At 40.7% G+C, this 21195-nt stretch overlaps 1 protein-coding gene across 3 annotated transcripts in view; it reads left to right on the top strand.

Annotated features, from left to right (window-relative positions):
- Nucleotides 1-12035: 12035 nt before the first annotated feature.
- The window catches only part of LOC149070246 (serpin B8-like), a 37077-nt gene continuing 27917 nt past the window's right edge, over nt 12036-21195 (top strand). For 2 of the 3 annotated variants that reach the window (XM_089250138.1, XM_089250139.1), the window contains exon 1: nt 12036-12466. The gene's annotated coding sequence lies outside the window, so the exon portion shown is untranslated. Of the gene's footprint in view, nt 12467-15002; nt 15392-21195 lie in introns of those variants that run through there. The other variant, XM_089250136.1, reaches the window with a different exon arrangement.

Raw genomic sequence — 21195 nt, forward strand, 5'->3', positions numbered from 1 at the left:
TAATTAGCCACTTCGCTTTCTTTTGGTATCATATTTGTGGCGACAACTTTTTTTTCCTACTTGAAATCGTGATTTCCCCATAGTTTTCCTGAGAAAACGGGGTCAGCCTGAAATTGCAAGCACTGAAAAAGAACTTTCCATTCAAACTCCATTCATTCCATTCTTTAGGGATTTTCCATTCGAACAAAGCTCAATTTGAAAACTTTTAGGGATTTTACTATGAAGATACAAAAAATCGGAAGAATTAGATTTCCGACCGGAAAAGTTTAATTAGGCTGAAAAATCGGAGTCATTGGCACCTATGCGACGTAAATGGGATAAATAACATGCGAACTGGTGAAAAAAGAATTTAGAGGAAACATTTCTAACCTTCTGACGTATTATATTTCATATTTTTATACTTTGCTATATAAATACGAGAAATCGCTTCAAGCTTAGGGTGACCATATTTCCTCGAGAGAAATACGGGAAAATACGGGACAGCGCCAATTATCGCCAAAAATAACGCCAAATCCAAAAAAAGTTGCCAAATATTGTTGAAATTACGGAAAAATCCCAATAGCGGGAAATGAAAAATTACTGCAAATTGCAGTGGATTAAAATGAATTCCTCGAAAAACAAAACGTTCTTCAAGACAAATGTGGGAGATTAATATTCTCATTTATAATTGTAATTATCACAGAATAATTTATGAGTTGAAAAATAATTTCAATCTTTGATTTCAATAAAGAATAAAAATTCAAGTAGACTTGGTGTAAAATACGGGAAAAACCGGGACACTTTTGCCAAAAAGTCGGGACGACCAAAAATACAGAAAATACCGGGACTGTCCCGGAAAATACGGAACGTATGGTCACCCTTTTCAAGCTAAGATACCGTGCTGTCACCTATGGGAATAAAATCAAAACTGTTTGTTATGAGTCTTAAAATAAAATGGATGTGAAGTTAAACCAATTTCCAGAATGAAAATGTGCACCATGTGGTATGAAACTAATATTTTTACTTTTATGCTGCATACCGGTGTAGATTTTATGCACCAAACTACCGGTCACTATGTTTTTTGATGTTAACAAAAAATAACCCAGCGGCAAACATAATAACCGGTATTTTGGCGCATAAAATTTGCATATAGGTATACTGCATAAAAAGAAAACGTTCAGTACCATAACACATTTCATTCGTTTTTGTGCTGCATATTGGTGTGAAACCAGCAATTGACTTTACTTAAAGAATTATTTTATGGTTCAGTTTTTATTCGATAGGTGGCAGATGGAGTCGTATATTTTTGCGTGATGGATGTTTTTTTACGATATTTTTGTTATGGAGAAGAGGAAAATTTGCGGCAGAAATATTTTCTGCAATTTTAGAATCGGTCGCAGAATTTTTATCCATTGCGGACACTTCATATACTGTATAATACGGTCATACACTATATATTATTTTTGGAATATATATTTACTTTTTTTGCAAAAAGAAGTATTTCCTCTTCCGTGAATACAATTAGGATATATATACTATGTAACTACTTCACCAACTCTGGCCCATATCGCAAATTACTGCCATTAATGACATGAGTTAGAAATGAAGGCGCTATCTATTGGTGGTCGCCTCGAGTACGTTAAGGAAATTATCTTATCTATATCCTCCCTCGGGTTCTCACCCAGGACCGTGACTGCAACCTTCACGGCGGCAGACGAGCATCTTACCACCATGACATTCGGAAGCTACTATGTCACTAAACCTCACTAGGCAAGTGAGGTTTTTTTCCGTTTTCTAGAACAACTCGGTTTTATAGTACGAGTATGCGATTCCATTTTGAGCCCAGCTGCAGTATGATGCAACCGATCAGTTTATTGGTTGTATTTTTCATGTTTCATAAAAGCACTTTTACAAAACTTTTACAGTGTAATCCCGGCCTAATGCCGACAAAAAACAGAACATTGTTTAATTTTTTTTTATATGCCCTGGGAATGTTGGGCAAGATTTTTCCGGCTTGAAAAATGCAACCAATAAGAGTATCGATTGCATTCGAACGAATGTAACCAATTAGCTTATTGGTTGTTGTTGTTTTTTTCAAGTTTTGTGAAAGTTCTTTTGTCAAACTTTTATGGTATTAATTTATATGGTGGGTATATATTGTAATTTATATGGTAAATTATTATATGGGGTGTTAATTATTAAAGTTTTGGAAAATGCCTTTCACAAAACTACCAATAAGCCTTTTGGTTACATCCACTCGAATGTTGCCAATACGCTTATTAGTTGCATTTTTCAAGTTTTATAAATGAAATTTTCTAAAACTTATATAGTGCAATTCCGGCCTAAGAGCGGTCTTTTTCAACTTTTCGTTGTCTCGCAGCACATATGAATTGAGTTTAAAATTTACCGTTTTAATGACTTAATTGCAAGCACGTATGAACAAACAATTTATCGCTATTTGTTATATAAATCGAAATTCCTGAAGCAAAACTCAATTACATATACATCTCAGCTTGACGCTGTTGTGCAATTTCTTCTTCGCAAGGTCAAATTTTGTACCTCCCAAAGCTTCTTCCGAGAATTCCAGCTATGATCAGTTATTATTACTACTATTAATAATGTTCGTTACAGGATAAACTGGTTTCGCACAAAATTTGTTGTAAGTATTGCCTCTTTCGTAATAATTTCAATATTTGCCATCAATCAATGAACAAAATGGCTTAATAATATCCGTGTTTAAATAATAGCTTAATAGCAATCCTCTCTTCTATATTTTTTCGTTGAATGTGTGTTCATCTTGTGCAATATTTCGAAACGAAGGACTTTCTCACCATATCCGGAAATGTTACGATTCGTGCCGCTCCCGCCCCCCCCTCAAGCTTTTTTGCTGTGGCCCGCCGGCCATTTTTAGGAAATGATTGCTTTACGTAGAAAAACAGTTAAATTTCCCAAAAAACAAAAATTCGTTGAAAAGCTCTGGGGGCCACTGGAATCTGTACCGCTATATTTAGAACCGTGTGGTATTTTTCAGATTCAATACTGATGCCGTATGAACGCATGGCCCTCATATCCTGGAGCGGGGCCTCCCTAGGCTGGGATGTTTCCCGGGTCGTCGTCGTCGTCCCCGGTTAGACTTTTCAATGTCCCCTTCTGCAGTTAATTTACAGCATGAAAAAGCAAAAAATTATGAGAACTGTCCTAGGCCGAAGGGCTAGAGCTCTGTCAGTCCCCCCCCTTCCTTGTGAGGGGCCATGGCCGTACATTTTGATACATTAAAAGCGACCTTGCAATAAAATAATAGCGCCATTGCCGCTGTGGTGGTCGAGTGGTTATAGTGACGGACTCGCGATACGAGGATCTGGGTTCGAACCCCACAGTGGTGGTCGGCTGAAGTTGGTTTTCTGTGGTTCCCAACTTCAAGGCGCAAATGCGAGCCGATCTCCCCGTTAAAAAGTCTCGCCACAGAGAGCAACAGTCCTACAACGATAAATCATTCAATCATAACACTTCACTCATAGTTAGAAAAACTGGTGGCAGATGGCAGCACTACACATAACAAGCATTACAGAGAAACAAAAAAAACGTCAGGTTTCACTGCACGTACACGCCCATTCCCGCATGTACCGATTCGTTGGGGGTTCCGCGGGTGGTGCGTTTGCGGTGTAGCATTCATTCATTCATTCAAACCGAGCACAACTCCGGTCTATCGCCATAGGCAATTTACTACCGATTGAGTTGTGCCGGAAGTATGAGTGTGTGTGTGTGTGTGTGTGTGTGTCCCCCAAATACCCCGGGCCACGAAAGCGACTGTATGCATTCAACTGCCTGACACCTGGCCAGCCGTCACCCAGCCCTCAAAGTCCAGCCACTCATCCGGCATGGTTTCAAAGGAGCTGCCTCGCGACCTTCGCCTACAAGGAACAGCTTTCGCCCTTATTTAATTAAATACTAATTCGTGACTTCCTCCTTCTTCGCCTCGTCCTCATTGGAAGTCGAAGCCTGGATCGTCTGCCTCTTGATCTTCGTTTTAATCCTCAGTCCATTCTTCTTCTCCCTGTCGTCCCGTCTCCTAACGCCTTCTGATTCTCTCACTCCTTCTCCTGGGTGCAGGTGGGCTCGTCGCTCGATCTGCCGCTCCCGTCCGCTTATTATGGAGCCACTCCATACTCTCTTCCAGAAAGCCGACCAGTTCCTTGATTTTCCTGAGTGCTTTATCATCCTTGGCCATTCTTTTAAACCACTCGTTCTCCAATTGCGGCCGTGGCTTAACTAAGTGGAAACGACTGGTGTGGACACATTCCGTGGCAAAGTGAATTGGACTTCCCACTCCTCCGCATATACATTGCTCGTTGTCGGAAATTTTGAAACGCTTGAAGTTGGTGGGAAACGGTCCATGGCCCGAGAAGAAGATTGTCTTTTCCCTACTCCAGTAACGTTCTTTCCACTGGACTTTTGGGATGACTCTATGAATAAGCCATCCGTTTGTTTTTGGATCATTCCATTGCTTCTGCCATTCCACTATTGTCTGCCCCTTAATTATTCTTTTGATCGTTGCCGCAGCGATCTTCTTCTCCTGGGACGTTGTCTCCAGTTTCGTCGCTTCCCGCGCCAACTGATCTGCCTCCTCGTTTCCACGTTCGCCCACATGGCCTCTCACCCACATCAGTGCTACATTCCTCCTCTCTTTCAGTATTTTTCTTATGGCTCTAGCATCTTCGTGTCTTGTTAAAGGGTCCCTGATAGCTTCCAAGCTTGATTTACTGTCTGAATATATGGTCATGATCGGTGTAGCAGTAGTAGGTAGGGCCTCCAAAAAATGGCTCGGGGATCCATGGTGTTCTTAAGTCAGCCACCTCGTTGGGCAATTTGCCTGTTGTGGCGTTGTATTTGTATGGTGTATTTGTAAATTCGCTTGTAACGGAGCCGGAACAGTTTTTGAGGCCTATGTTTTGTCTACATATGCCGGGAGGCCAAATTCAGCATACAATAGGGATACACAGTCAGTGCCGCCTTAACACATGGGCCCCCCCCCGGCACGGCCAGGGGGCCTCAAGAGAAAAGGGGCCTCACACAAATGAGATCTGGTAAAACTTTTTTAGAATTTACCAGGTAGGGCCTCGGAAAAACCACTTGGCCGGGGAGGGGGGGGGACCATAATGCTCTTAAGTCGGCCCTGTACACAGTGTCGTAACTAAGTAGATACAACAGGTTACTGAGATACAGTGATAATTATATTTCCGTTGTAATGCATTAATGTGCCACGGATCACTTAAGTGATCTCAAAATGTGCCGGGGCCGCTGAAGTTCTCCAGAACTTACTCAAAGGCTCGGTAAATATGCCACGGATCATCTAAGTGTTCTGTAAATATCCGGGTCACTTGAGTGCTCTGTAAATGTGCAACGGGCCACTCAAGCCTCAGATGTCTCCGAGGGCCACATTCGGCCCACGCGGTATGGATTGGGCATAGATAGTGAACGAGAATAGGACAGACCTAAAGAGTGTGTAGCATAAGAGTCACCCAAAACGTGACCAAGAGAGCGATAGACCAAGTAAAAGTGAGTGAACCCAAAGAAGTGACCAAGAAAGTGTGCAAGCATATGAGTGGTGAAAAGAGTAAGTTTGAAGACACACGCGTGTTTTTACGAGGCGGGGGAGGGGGGGGGGGTTCACGAGTTATGTGGCAAACTGAAGGAATGGGTGGATTCAGAAAATGTTTGACTAGATATTATAATTACGCAATTAATATATTTTCAATGACTAACCAATACCTTTGACGTCATTCGTAGGGGTCCCTAATTTCTGCTTTGCTCAGAGCGTCCTCCCTTTATGTCAAAGTCAGGCTCTGCTAGTGGTATATCAATTGATACGTGTAGGGGTCTTAGAATCCCTCAAAAAAATTGTCTCGTAAACACAAAATATGTTTATATAAATTATGGCACAGTTTAACATCACTTAAGTAACCCGCATCATATTTAATGCATTAATCTTAGTAGGGAGATGGGGGTCTCAAAAATATATAAATGTTCCAGTTCTTGAACTGAACGACGCCTGCACCGGGACGAAACATGAAATTTTTACGTCAATAAATTAAAAATATATATATGCGAACACAGTCCTTTGGAAACACTAACCGGTGAATCGGAACAGGGGCCCCGAAAATTTCTTGAGGGCCCCCCCACCAACAAAAATTAAATTGGAAAAAAAAAACTTGTGTTCAATAATTTTGGGGGCATTTGTTTGGTACGTGTCCCATTATTGGACACCTCGCTATAATGTTATTCAAATCGGAGTAACGGCCCCCTACATTTTAAAACTTTATATAAAAAGGGGCCAGTTCTCCCCCCCCCCCCGCACCCCCCGACGTGATTGTTTTTGTTTCGACAATGTTTCGAGATTATTTTCCACGTATGTAATTTTCAATTAAAATTCAATCGAAATGGTTCAATAGCTGTGAACAAGTTTGATTTAATATCGGATATCGATACAGTGACCATACCTCCCGCATTTTTCGGGACAGTCCCGCTTTTTTTCTCTTATTTTTGCCGTGCTGACTTTTTTTTTTTTTTTTGTAAAACTGTCCCGGTTTTTCACGTATTTTCAACGAAACCAACTTGACTTTTCCTTCTTTAAATCAACGTTCTATCTTCCCAACTCAGAAATTACACCACTATAATTACGACTGTAAATAAAAATATTCATCCAACATATTTGTCACGTTTTTTTTAATTCATTACAATTTGCAGTATAGCTTCATCAACTATGATCGGCGACTTTGCTTACATTTGGTATCATTTTTGGCGATTATTCTTAATTTCAGGTATTTTTTCCCGTATTCAGAAACGCTATATACTGTATTTGTTCGAGCAAATATGGTCAACTCAAATATCGAAACCTCTTGCTTGTATGGCCATCTAGCGATGAGTTGGTGAACTTGCAGACGAGTATCTTAATATCAGAAATTGGACAGATAGATTACGCTGAGGTGAACTTAAAAGGAACTGTATTGAATGAAAAATTCTGCTGTCGTCTGCTTTTATTCTAGGGTTTTTTTTCTGTTTTAAACGTTTCCTTATGCCCAAAGGAAAGAACTGAACTTGCAATTCGGTTCAGTTTGTGGGCTTCGGTCGTAGGGACTCGTACTGAATGAAAATTTCTGCTTCTTGACAGAAATTTTACTATCACTGCTTTAGTCGTTTTTAATTTTGAGGGTAGGTGGCAGCACAAATGCTATGAATCAAACAAGAAATTTCAAGGTGGTTAGAAAACTATTAAGGGTGGGGGAAAGATTTTAACCCCTCTTTGGAAAAAATGTGAACTTCATTTATCCTTTGTTTCTCCCCTGATTCTTTGTTTTCGACTTCCCCCCTTATGGGCTAAAGCCGGGTTTTCCTAGGAATAGGTTTGCTGCGCAGCGTGAACCGAATTAGACCATTTCGCGCCGGCAGAAACGTGTTACATAATTACGCTACGCCTTTGTGTTTTGCTAGCGTGGCGCATCAGATCAGGACGGTTATATTATAGTATATGGCCATTGCATCAGCTACTCGGTCGTCTGCATGCTCCGGTTTGAAGGGAAGGGAAAGAAAACACTCAAGAGTGACGAGAACATCGGCAAAACACGCGGCGCACGACACATTTGACTCCTCCAGAACAAGTCGGCCAATCACGTCCGACGTAAAGCGCTGTCGTGAGGCGTATTGCGCTCTGTAAGAAAACAGTAATGCTGCTTTTCTTATTGGTGATAGTGGACGGCGTGTCGCGCTGGGCGATCTAGCTTTGTTTGTGGGTTTTGCTCTTTTTGTGGGAACCGTACTGATCAAGTGAGTGACTTTATGAGTGGTCAAGTAAGCTGGACATTTACCCCTTCACATTTTGCCTACCCTGACTGTATGAGTGACCAAGTGAGTCACCCTATGAGTGATCAAGCGAGTTTGACATTTACCCCCTGACATTTCACCTGCCCTGACCACATGAGTGACCGTATGAGTAAGCATATGAATGATCAAGCACGCGGGACATTTAGCTACTGATATTTTACCTGCCCTGACTACATGAGCGACCATATAAATGACTGTATGAGTGAATGATAGTATAATGGTGACTCATGTCAATCACTCAGTCACTCACTTATTCACTCACTCATAAGGGCAATCATTCAATCACTCCCTTATTCACTCACTCATAAGGGCAATCATTCAGTCACTCAGATGGACACTCATTCACTCAGTTAGTCATTCACTTGGTCATTCATACAATAAATCACTCGGAAACTCATTTAGTCACTTAAGCGGTCAATGACTCAGTCACTCATTAAGGCAATTACTGAATCACTCACTTGGACGCTCATATGTTCACTCAATTGGTCACTAATACTGTCAATCACTCGGTGTCACTTTGTCACTCATACGGTTAATAAATTGGTGTCTCACTTGGTCACTCATATGATAACTCACTTGGATATTAATACCGTCACTCACTTGGATATTCATACCGTCACTCACTTAAGCATATATAAAATATCACTCGCTCTTGGATATTCACAGGTCAGGCATTCAGAGGCAATCATTCAATCATTCACGTGGACACTCATGCGGTCACTCACTTAGTCACTCACTTGGCCATTCATACGATAAATCACCTAGTCACTCACTTGGTCATTCATTCGATAAATTACTCGGAAACTCACTTGGTCACTTACGGTCAATCACTCAGTCACTCATACAGTCGATTACTCAATCACTCACTTGGACTCTCATATGGTCACTCACTTGGTCACTAATGCGATCAATCTCTCGTTGTCACCTTGTCACTCATACAGTTAATCAATTAGTGTCTCACTTGGCCACTCACTTTGATATTCATACCGTCTCTCACTTAAGCATTTATAAGGTCACTCACTTGGGTATTCACACGGTCACTCACTTGAGCATTCATAAGGTCCCTCACTCTCTTAAGCATTTATAAGAACATTCTTTTGGTCATTCATACGATCATCCACTTGGATATTCATACGGCCACCCACTTGGATATTCATATGGTCACTCACTCACTCACTTATACAGTCAATTTCGCACTCTCACTTGGCCACTCATACTTTCAGGGCAGGCGATATGTCAGTCAGATGCGAAATTTCCGGGGGCGAAATGTAACGGGGACGAAACGCTCCGGGGGCGAAATGTCGGAAGCGGGACAGTGGAAATTCCTTCTTAACGAGTTCTTGCACAGGGTCCCCAAATTAGTTATTTTACCCCAGAGCTGTTTCTCGGACTGTCTTTTTCATATCACCCCGGAGCAAAAACTGTACCGTGATTGGAACAGCATCTATCCTGCTTGAGGCGAGTGCCGTCTTAACGCAAGGACCCACCCGAGCAGAGAATGGAGGCCTCACAAAAATGAGATTTGGTTGAAATTTCCTGGGATTTACCTGTTAGGGCCTCAGAAAAACCACTTGGCCCTTTTGGCGATCAGTCAAAGGGGGCCATTCAAGTATTACGTCAACTGATTTTTAGCCGTTTTTGATCCCCCCCCCCCCCGTCAGCAGAATTTCGTCAGCTCCGCTCCCTAACTCCTTACTCGTATTGGAATCAAAGACTTACCCGGAGGGGGGGGGGCATGGGTTAAGCTCGTGCCCCCCCCCCCCCGCCAGAAAATCAAAAATTTATTTTTTTGCTGCAAAAAAATATTTTAAAAAATTAAAATTTCAGAAGAAAATACCTTTATATGTTATTATAATCAATTTCAGGCTATCTGAGGGCGAAGAAAGGCATCCATTGTGTCCCACCCTGTAAGCCCATTAGCCACGGACCAAATGTGGCCCTCTTTGTTATCTGATCTAATATTCTTATTAGCAATTATCGTAATGAAATTGGGAAGATAATTTTGATCGGTGTTTTGAAGAATAAAATGCCAAGTTGTGTCTTCGTAGGAAATACGTGAAAAACCGGGACATTTTTGCAAAAAAAGACGCTACAGTCAGAGAAACAGGGAAAAAAAACTGGGACTGTCACGGGAAATACGGGACGTATGGTCATGCCTAGTTAGGAAGAAAAACGCAGAAGCTTGAAACAGCCGTAAAAAAATCTCTGCTGATGTACGTTTAATATGACAATCATGTGACCAGGCCCACAGCCAGAGGACGGCAAGGGCAGAGACACCACTTTTGTTTTCCAGGGGTTCTGGTGCCCCGGGCTCTGGGTCAGGAAGGAAGGAAGGGCCCTGACTATACTGTTTTTCCGTACAAAATTGCTGGAAGGGGGGGGGGGCAAACGGGCATTACACACACCCACGGGTGACAGAGTACATTTTCATTTCCAGTTGTGGCCCTGGACTACTACTACTACTTAACAGAACATGCATCTCGTACACATTCCTCAACGGAATTTCCAACGAATTGATACATGCCGGAATGTGGGTGTATGCATTGTGAACCTAACGTGAAGTTTGTTTCCGTGCAATGCTTGTAATGTGTAGTGCTGCCATCTGCTATCGATTTTTCTAACTACTCTCTTGTAGGCCTGTTACTCTCTATGGCGAGATCGGGGAGATCGACTCTGGCCATGGACTGAGGTCATGGTTCCCCGCTCATTGAGGGCGCCAGGTTTACTCTTCATTCGGTCAGAATTACAGATTGGGGGTGGCGGGCAACAAAATGAATATACGCGAGGGCTTCAGGTGTGTAGATGTGATATGGTACTATGATTTCCGGGAGTGAATAAGTAAATTGACGGCATGATACTCAAAGGGTAAGAAAGGTCTGGAAAGTACTGGTTCCCCCAGTATATCGCTTTGCTTGGTCGGCAGGGGTAACTCGGGAAGAAATCTCCACCGGTGTCGCAACTATTTTTGGCGCCCTATGACCGCGTTTTTTTTTTATTCCGTCGACAGAGGTTTTTTTTTTACTCTTTCAACTCAGATTGGATGCCCCTCCTAGAGCGGCAACCCCTTGTTGCCACACGGCCCAGTAGCCTCCCCTATTTGTCTGACCCATCATGCAGTTGAAACAGCCCTGCTTGCAGAATAATTTTTTTTATAGTTCTTCCAACGTACCATCAAAGTTCGGGTTCTCAAATAAAATTCATCACTTCGTGGTCTGCGTAATTTAACTTTTCTATACCAAAACCAGTGCGCGTTAATTCTAACATTACATCAACTCAACAAGTTTTGCCCCAAAATTGGCAGGCTAAACTTGACTACAGTGACATCTATTGACGGACTTTGTAATTAATTTTGAAATTCTGTCTCAGTTCAATTAAGCCATCCGAGGTGAGGCAGTTGCACGTATTTCTGCCAATTTCATTTCCGAGACTGCACTATGTACTGCAAAAGGTGGATAATTTGAAAATACCATAACCTAATGTTTCAGATTACAGCGCCATCTGCTGTGGAAATTTGTAACTATAATTTTGAAATTCCGTCTGACTTCCTTTCAAACAGAGCACAACTCAGGTCCTATCGGTCCTTAATTCCGAGTGAGTGAGTGCGTATCTAGTGCTGTTTGATTTTTCAGTGCTGCCGTCTGTGTTTCAAATTGTAAATGAAGTGTAATGATTGAATATTTGTACCGCTGGTGGCAGGTCTGTTGATCTCTGTGGTGAGACGTTTTAACGGGTAGATCGGCTCGCATATTCGTACCTCGAAGTTGGGAACCGAAGAAAACCAACTTCAGTTGACCACCACTGTGGCGCCGGTGGGGTTCGAGTCCGTCACTATGACCACTCTAGCACCACAGCGGCAACGACGCCGTGTGACTGAAAAGCACAAGCGCAGTGCAGCAAACTGTGCAATCCGTATCGCTCCCCGTTTCCATTTGCTTATTTTTCTAATGACCTCGTCAATTTCGGGGCACCCTGTACAATCGCAACACTCGTAATTAAGCACGGAGTTGAGTCCAACGCCATCTAGTGAACCGAAGGCTTTCCAATTCGCTTTATGCACGCTTCGACGAACGTATTGGCTTGTTTTATTTTTATCCCGTAGAGGTAATTAGCAATACGTACTTATACTTTCAGTTAAAAACAGCAGAACTACTGACCTGGATCATTTTGAGAATAGTTGTTGTTGCGATGGAGGGATTGTTTTCTGATTGTTCTTCATGCTTCAGTGAACTTCTTACCATTACCTTATTTTCATGATCACAGTTACAGCCGATACCAGTTAAGAGTGAAGCCTTGATAATTCTACCTAAGGGTGCTTGTGAAAATTTTTTCCAGAGATTGGTCATTTACCCTGTGTATACATACACACACTGAGTGGTCAATTTATTATGACCACCACCACCACCTCCTCCTCAGTACGTGCTTCGTTGGGATCACTTTTGCGTCGATGTTTCTTGGCACAGACCCCTCGCAGTGGCGGATTTATGGTTTTGCGGTTTTTATTTTAGCCCAGGGACATTTGTGCAATATTCACTGCCGGAAAAATCACCGCTGGGAAAATTCAACGGCAACAGTTCGTCACCAGTGAGCGAGTCACCGAGTGATTAAGCAAGTGAGTGAATATGTCAACGAGAGTAAGTGAATGAGTTTGTGAATGGAAAAATCATGAAAATTCAAAACAAATGCTAGAAATAAACACCCATTAAAATCCAGACTAAATGAAAGAAATATTTCCAGAATGTATGAAAGGAAAATAACTTCAGAATTAATGAAAGAAATAATTTCCCGAATTGATGAAGGAAATAAATTCTAGGATTAGTGAAAAAATAATTCCAGAATAAATTGATGAAAGAAATAATTCCGGAATAAATTTATGAAGGAAATAATTCCAGAATAAATTGATGAAAGAAATAATTCCAGAATAAATTTATGAATGAAATAATTTCAGAATAAGTTTATGAAGAAAATTATTCCCGAATAAATTGATGAAAGAAATAATTACAGAATAAATTGATGAAGAAAATAATTCTCGAATAAATTGATGAAAGAAATAATTACAGAATAAATTGATGAAGAAAATAATTCTCGAATAAATTGATGAAGGAAATAATTCCAGAATAAATTTATGAAGATTCAGAATTATTGAAAGAAATAATTTCAAAATTATTGAGAGAAATAATTTTTAGATTTTTAAACGAAATAATTTCAGAATAGATGGAAAAAAAAAAACCTTTCTGTTGCGCCAAGAGAAAGCTCAGATTTTCATTGTTGTCAAACAAAAGAATGTTTCTGAAGTCGAAGAATTACGAATATAGAAGCGACACAGCACTGAAAAAGAAGTCTAAAATAAGATTCTAAAGTGAGCGAGGATGAAGGAAATGACAACTAATGATGTAAAGATTGGATTTATCGTTGTAGCAAGGTGGTTTCAACGTGATTAAATATATTGAAGCAAGACGTTGCACATAAGCAGTGGTGTATTTAAGGGGCTCTTTGCGGGCAATAGCCCAGGGCGGCAAGTTCTCCCAGTTAAATACGATTAATTAAATCAGAACTTTATCTTTCAGAATTTCTTCATCCCTCCAGCAGTATGACATGTTTTACTAATACTAATGTGACCATTCGTCTCGTATTTGCCGGGACAGTCCCGGGTTTGTTTCTGTTTTTCTTTCTGTCCCGACTTTTTTCTGCAAAAATGTCCCGGTTTTTTTCACGTATTTTCAACGAAGACAACTTGCCTTTTTTTCTTCAGAAATCGACGATCAAAATTATCTTCCCAACTCAGAAATTACATTACGATGATTACTACTAAAAATAAGAATATTTAATTCACATATTTTTATCATGTTTGTTTTTTGTTAATTTCACTGTAATTTGAAGTGGTGCATTATTTTCTTCGATTGGCAACTTTTCTGTAATTTTGACATGAGTTGGCGACTCTGCTTGATTTTAGCATTATTTTTGGCGATTATTGGCAATGTCCCGTATTTTCCCGTATTTCGATGCCCAATTTCACACGTATTTTTCTCGAGCAAATATGTGCAGCTTAACTAATACGCTAGTGGCGCCGTTATATTTTGATAATTTTTTTTTTCTTTTTCCCACTCTGAAATAGGAATCCTCGATGGGTCGATTTAACGGCGTATTGCGTCGGCATTTGTTGGGGGGAAGGGAGAAGTTTCGGATTTGCTGACTTTTGATGACGTGGGGGGGGGGGTGTTCGGATGATGCTTACGTCATCAACCACCTCTTCATAAAAATAATTCCTAATGGCATCCTTACCGAGTGCCATAAACGAGGAAAACCTTTCCCTAGTTTGTGGGAACCTGAACTAACATTCCTCCTACTAATAAGTCCTCTATAGCAGTGTTTCTCAACCGCCGGGCCGCGGCCCGGTACTGGAGAGTGACATCATTCATACCGGGCCGTGACTGATCTGCCGTTTTCTTTTCCCCCATCATGTGTTTGACCGAGCCTTCTACTTACAAAAATGAATGAAACCAGGCCGCGGTCTTCCAAGGGTTGAGAACCACTGCTCTATAGAGCCACTTTAGTGTGATCTCTAAATGTTCCGCGGTTCTTTTAAGTGATCTAGAAATATTTCTGAGCCACTTAAGTGTTCTATAATTGTGCCGTGGGCCGCTTAAGTGCGATGCAACTGTGCCGCGGGCAACTTGAGTGTAGTAGAACTACACTACGAGCCTCTTAAGTGCTCTAAAACCGTTCCACACGTCACTTAAGGGATCTCTAAATATACCACGGACCGCTCAAGTGTTCCGGATCTGTGCTGCGGGTCACTCAAGTGATCTGAAAATGTGCCGCGGGTGGCTTAAAGGCTCTGGAATTGTGCCAGGGGTGGGTCACTTAAGCGACTTTATCTGTACATGTGCCGCTTAGTTCATTTTCACAAAATTAGGTTCGAGATGTCAGGCCACATCAGATAACCCCGGGGACCTACATCTGGCCCCTAAGCCACCATGGGTTGGGTTCAATGGCTTAAAAGGTTGGTCGCAAGAAGTTTTTTTTTTATTCAGCTGCTGCGCACATTCGACTTGTATTTTTAGGAAGAGAAACATTTTTTTTTTTCTTCCTCATTTTTTTATTTTTTAGGTAAACGTGGAAAGAAAGAGTTGAGGTGAATGTCAGAGTCTGGTTCTCTGCTAGTAAACCATGCGTAGCAATTTATATCCCTAACAAGAAGAAAAAAACACACCATATTTGCACTTACGTGAGTTCGTACGTATGTGGGTCCGAAACCGCACCCAATATTCAGGGAAAATGACCCGATGCATGTTGTATAATATCCCGGTTAAACAATTATTAGACGCATAATTATTTCCAGAAATTGTTGTAGGTTATCCCAATGTTTATTGACTAAAGACACGGCAGTCGTTATTTTGTTTTTGTTTTTTTTTAAACTATTATGAATGCTTATAATAATGAATGTTTCTTCCGTGCCATGGGTTCATAATGTAAACCCGCTGTGGGAATTTCGAGGATTAACCTGAAGGTATTTTTGATCTCACAGGACCTGAAAGTAAGTCTTCTATATTGTATTTTATAATTTGCCGGCACTGTATATAAAACTTTCGATGCTTGTTTTTGAGGGAAAATTCATCGATTTTAATACAGTCGAATCCCGTTATAGCGAAAAAATCTCGTTTTAACGAACACTTTTCTAATCCCCTCAAATACGTAGAAACAATGCGAAAACCGGGAATTCCTGTATAACGAAATTAGGTAATAACGAATGATTTCTCTGGTCTGTTGGATTTCGTTATAACGGGATTCAACTGTTAATTTTTTGTTTTTTAAGCAAAGAGATGTACACAAGCATACATATACAAATAGAGACAACTTTTCATCCAAGGTGAACATGCCTGTCACATACTGGATGATGGGTTATTGATTAAAAAAAAGTACAATGTGTGAAGAGGGAAATATACCTATATATAAACACTTTTACATGAACACAAATATAAATGGGGAGGGAAATTGATAATTAAACATCAAATAATAGATGGGTGAAGGGGGAAAAAAAACAAAAAATTAATAGTAACATCATTGTGGTAACGCGTGGCGGGTGCATTTTAAATATCAAATTTAGAGATAATAAGTATGATTTGAATAATTAAGCTACTGTCAGAAAGGCAAAATATTTAAAATGTTGATAAATATAATGGGAGAAAATTAATTGCCTTAATTAGTGTGAGGGGCGATTTCTTTAAAAAAACAAAAGACTAAAAGTGCACGGAGATATCATCAATAGACAATAGATATTTTTTGAGGTACTGTACTTTTCGTACGTGTAAAGAGAGAAAGCATTCTTAATTTCAATGGGTAGAGAGTTATAAAACCTAGGTATTAGGTAGGAGAAATGAATTTTTTTTATGTTTTTGTGAATAATTGGCAAAGAATATGGAGCGTTACGCCTAGCAGAAGATCGAGTGGATATTAATGGTAGGGAGTATTGACGTTTAAAGAGAAGTAACAGGGATTTATAAAAATATAAGTATCTAAGTGGTAGAATTTCTATACTTTTGAAGTCGTAATAGTCATTAAATAATAGTCATTAAAAATTAGCCTTATAATTTTCTTCTGTAGTGATATAATAGGTTTTAAGTTAGTCAAATAGTCACTACCCCAAATAGGTAAACCGTATAATAAGTAAGAATGGAACAGTGAGTAGTAGAGGGTGATTAAAAAAGAGCGATTAAAAAAATATTTTAGAAAATTAAATTTATACATTGTAAATATTAATTTGATTTGTAGATTATGAACATGGGATTTCCATTTCATGTCAGAGTCAATATAAATACCCAGATATTTTATATTATTCACTTGTTCTAATTTATGACAGTTGCAATCAGTGTTAATGTTACATACAGGTTTATTAATCATAAAGTCAATATTCAAGGCAGGAATGTTATGCAAAGAAAAGTTAATATATTTAGTTTAGAGATATTAAGTTGGAGATCATTTGCATGAAACCATTCTCTAATTTTTATCATGTCAGAATTTACTGTCATTTGGAGAGATTCATTACATAAATCGTTTACAAATATATTTAAAGAGGATGTGGGGCCAAGAACAGATCCCTGGGGGACTCCTCGGTTAACCCCTAAAAATTTACTGGAATGAGAGCCACATCTCATTCCAGGGTTTCCAAAATCTCATTTTATTTACATGAATCACCATTTTTCGATCACAAATTTTATACTTGTTTACTGGCGAGGTGCGTAATTGCACCTGCCCATGTATGTAATATATCTTTCTCAAGATCAATAAATGGTTAGGTTTTCCCGGAAGCACCCGAGTCCCCAGGGACAATGTGCTTATATCATTGAGGGCAGTACTGCCTGCGCAATTGTCCAGAGCGCCAAATAATAGGGAGAGCCGCAACAAGTGGGGAAAATTGCGCATAACTATAAGAAATAATTTGGAAAAAAATAAATTTTATTAATTACTGCGCAAAATATATGATAAATTCATGAACGAAATATTTTCACAATTGATGAGAAATTTCATTAATTTATCGATCCCTGTTCTATTCGGGTCCCTGGGCTCAGGCCCTGCTGCCCCATTTGATAAGAATGAAGCCATGGGCTGGTTCCACTAATTTCGAAAACTGAACATTTTGATGAAAATTGTTTGTTCGGATTCGAAGATCGTCGTCCGTTTGAGTTAATTCTCGAGCTTTCTTAGTTAGTTTTCGAGATGTTAGTTCGAACCCGAACAAACAATTTTCATCAAATGATGGCCGCGAAAACCTTATCAACTATTTACTGAACATTTTTTTTATCAGAAATATTTAATAAACATTTTTCAAACTGAAAATATATCAATGGGTCGCAAAGTTGATCGTGTTGTTGGTTTTGGGTAGTGGCTCGAAATGGTTGAGAACCCCCTGTTTTATCAGTATGCTGAGACGATTTGGGCCTGTAGGGTGCATAGGGAACTATTCTTATGATCGGTGTCGGGCACCCTAGGCAGCCGTGACATACCATTTGGGAATCATCGCATTAAACTAACGAGAAGAAGGGCACCAAATTTTTATCCTGCACAGGGCGCTACTTTGTCTGAGACCGGCTCCGATGATACAGTTCATGCCTCTTAATGTGATCCCATCCACATCAGGGCTCGAAGATTCTGATAACAATAACCGAATGATAACTATATCCTTTTGTAATTACGATGATCATACATCCCGTTTGGTTGAGCGGGAGAATCACGTCAGCAAATAATTTTTAGACATTTTTGACTTCTCCCACCCCCATCAGCAAAGTGTTTGAACCCCCACTCTAACCCCCTACCATCTCTAACCCCCCACCCCAATCTCGCCCGTCAGGAAAATTTCGTGAGCTCTGCCCCCCACTTCCTAACGCATATTTGGGATCAGAGACGTAAGTAGGGGGCATGTGGCGGATCGTGCCCCCCCCACCACCCCCCAGACGATTAATATTTTTTTTTTTGATGCAAAAAATATTTTTTTTTTTAAATTAAAATTTCAGAATACCCTTGTATGTTATTACTAGCTGCGGCTTCGCTCGCGTGGATTTGGTCATCTGAAAATTGTTCTGCAATTTTTCCCCCCATGTAACATTTGCACCACATTGGGGGTTAAATTTTCAGAAATCCCGTCGTAGTGATTCTCTGAATTATAAAATATAATATTCACCAAATTTTAAATTTATAGCTTCTGCTGTTTGGACTCAACGATGATTGCGCCACGTAACCTTTGGAAACCCCCCATATGACCACCCCCCCCCCTCCCAGATATTGACTTTTGAAATATCCCGTTTTAGTGAGCCTCTGCATAGCAAACTAAAACTACTGACCAAATTTCATAATTATAGATCCTGCGGTTTCGACTCAGCATGATTTCACTATATAACCTGTGAACACTATTATGACCTTTAAGCCCCGTTCACATGTGTAAGATTGGGGGTCGCTTTGGAGTGATAATTACCGGCATGACAACTTTTTTCCCCCTAGTAGGGAAAAAAAATGTGGGGGAGTAGCTCATCAAAAAAACCCCCCATCTTTCTTGGGGTGGATTGGTGGTCGACACCGACCTTCTCTCCCATAATCCTTCGCGCCGCGAAAACTACTGTAAGCTCCTTCGTCAGCCATCTTGAATCAACCACTTCCGTTCAACCCACGTAACCAGTGACGACTTTCGGAAAGAAGAGGGAGATTACCGGCATAAACTAAACGTCATGTGAATGGTTTTGTAGCGAAAATCCCCGTTATACCGGGGAATTTTCCGGGTTGTTTTATTGCACGTGTGAACGGGGCTTTAGGGGGGGGGGGGCTCGAATTTCAAAAAGCCCTTTCTTAGTGGGTCTTTATTTCATAAGGTGAAACTACTGACCAAATTTCATGACTACAGCTTCAGCGGTTTTGGTTTGGCATGATTTTTACATGTTACCTTCGAACTCCCCTTTTGACCCCCTTAGAGGTTGAATTTCGAAAAACCCCTTCTTTCATTTATTTTTTTTATTTTTTTTTTACATCATGAAATAGCACTTCTGAACAAATTTCGTGATTACAGCTTCAGTTGTTTTGGTTCGGGATGATTTCAATATGTAACCTTTGAACCCCTGTTTCGCCGCTGTGGTGGTCGAGTGGTCAGAGTGACGGATTCGCATCGCGACGATCCGGGTTCGAACCCCACCGGCGCCACAGTGGTGGTCGGCTGAAGTTGGTTTCCTGTGATTCCCAACTTCAAGGCGTGAATGCGAGCCGATCTCCCCGTTAAAAAGTCTCCCCACAGAGAGCAGCAGGCCTACAACGTTACAAATATTCAATCATTACACTTCACTCACAATTTGAAGTATAGATGGCAGCACTGAAATATCAAGCACTCAGCTACACACTCAGACTGTTAGGTGCACTCACTTTGTTCCAGACTCGAAGGATTATGGGCTGGAAGAGATCTCGGCAACGGGATAAGTCAGGTGGCAGAGACTCTGGCGTTCATTCATGAACCCCTGTTTCGACCCCCGTAGCGGTCGAATTTCAGAAAACCCCTTCTTAGTAAGTCTTTACGTCATGAAACAAAACTATTGACCAAATTTGATATTTATAGCTTCAGCGGTTCCGGCTCGGTGATGATGAACCAGTCAGGACATGTCATTATATATGTATGGATAATCAATTTCCTGTTAATTTCAGTGCTAAAAATTTCTTTTTAAGAAATTAATTGCGACCCACCCTCTAGGCCATATATGCTAAATCCATCTCCCACGGACCAAATGTGGCCTTCGGGATTATCTGATGTGGCCCACCACGCCAAACATAATTTTGTAAAAATGAACTATGCGGCATATTTACAGATCATTTAAGCGACGCGCGGCACATTTTCAACTCACTTAAGTTGGCCCGCGGCACATTTTCAACTCACTTAAGTTGGCCCGCGGCACATTTTCAACTCACTTGAAGGATCCGCGGCACTGCCTCTCAAACCAAATGGGGAGGGGCCGAACAAAAAATTTCGCTTATTTTGCGTAGTACTACCCCCATCAAAAGAGGTCGTAAGAAAAAGTCTGCCCTGGGGTCCCGAGAAAGCATGCTATGACTCTGGGCAGAGGCTGATATTACCAATCGGTGATGCAACCTAGACTGAACAGGCACTGTTCTCTGCTGAAAAAAAAAAAAATTTCACCCAAAAGGGGGCACCAAAAATGTGTCCCGCACAGATAGAGATTTTTTCCCCCCAGTCACCCTTGTTTGGGAAGGGCGACTAGTTTAGTAGGATCGTCCCGTATAATAAAACAGATAAATTTTTCCCCTATTGCGTTGTCGCAGGCTTTTTCCCGTTTTGTCTGGCTGTTAGGAGGGGCGATTAAAGGGATGCAATTTATGCTGTTCAAAGGGACAGCAATTTGTCGTCCCAGACCAGCATCAAATGATTACCCCCATGCCCAGCCCTTAGGGGTTGATTGTGGGATTACTGACGAGCCAGGTAGGCCTATGAAGAATTTGAAGGAGAGACTGTGTCTGGTGTATGTCAGAGAGTGCATGAATGTTGTGTAGTGTTTGGGAAGAGAAGTTTTGTCATAGCTTGGTCAAAAATTGGTCATGGCTTCAAGAATTTTTGCCTGGGTAATTTTTTGCAATGCCACCACACCTGAAAAACGAATTGGAGGAGAGCAAAGTGTTCAAAAACTGTCCACTCGAATTTCTCAAAACTTCAGCAAAATTCCCATCAAGATTTGTCGTCCCCGCCCACCTGAACTGAACTGAACTGAATAAGAACTGGATTTGGTGGTTCCTAAGAATTCTCAACTACCACCTTAGAAAGTGCCATGAAACGGCTATGAAGGAGAGATTTGTTGT

This window comes from Pholcus phalangioides, unplaced genomic scaffold (assembly GCF_987345545.1).
Source record: "Pholcus phalangioides strain wild (caught in Gottingen) unplaced genomic scaffold, Ppha-v1.0 ptg000022l_1, whole genome shotgun sequence".
NCBI classification, from domain to species: Eukaryota; Metazoa; Arthropoda; class Arachnida; order Araneae; family Pholcidae; genus Pholcus; species Pholcus phalangioides.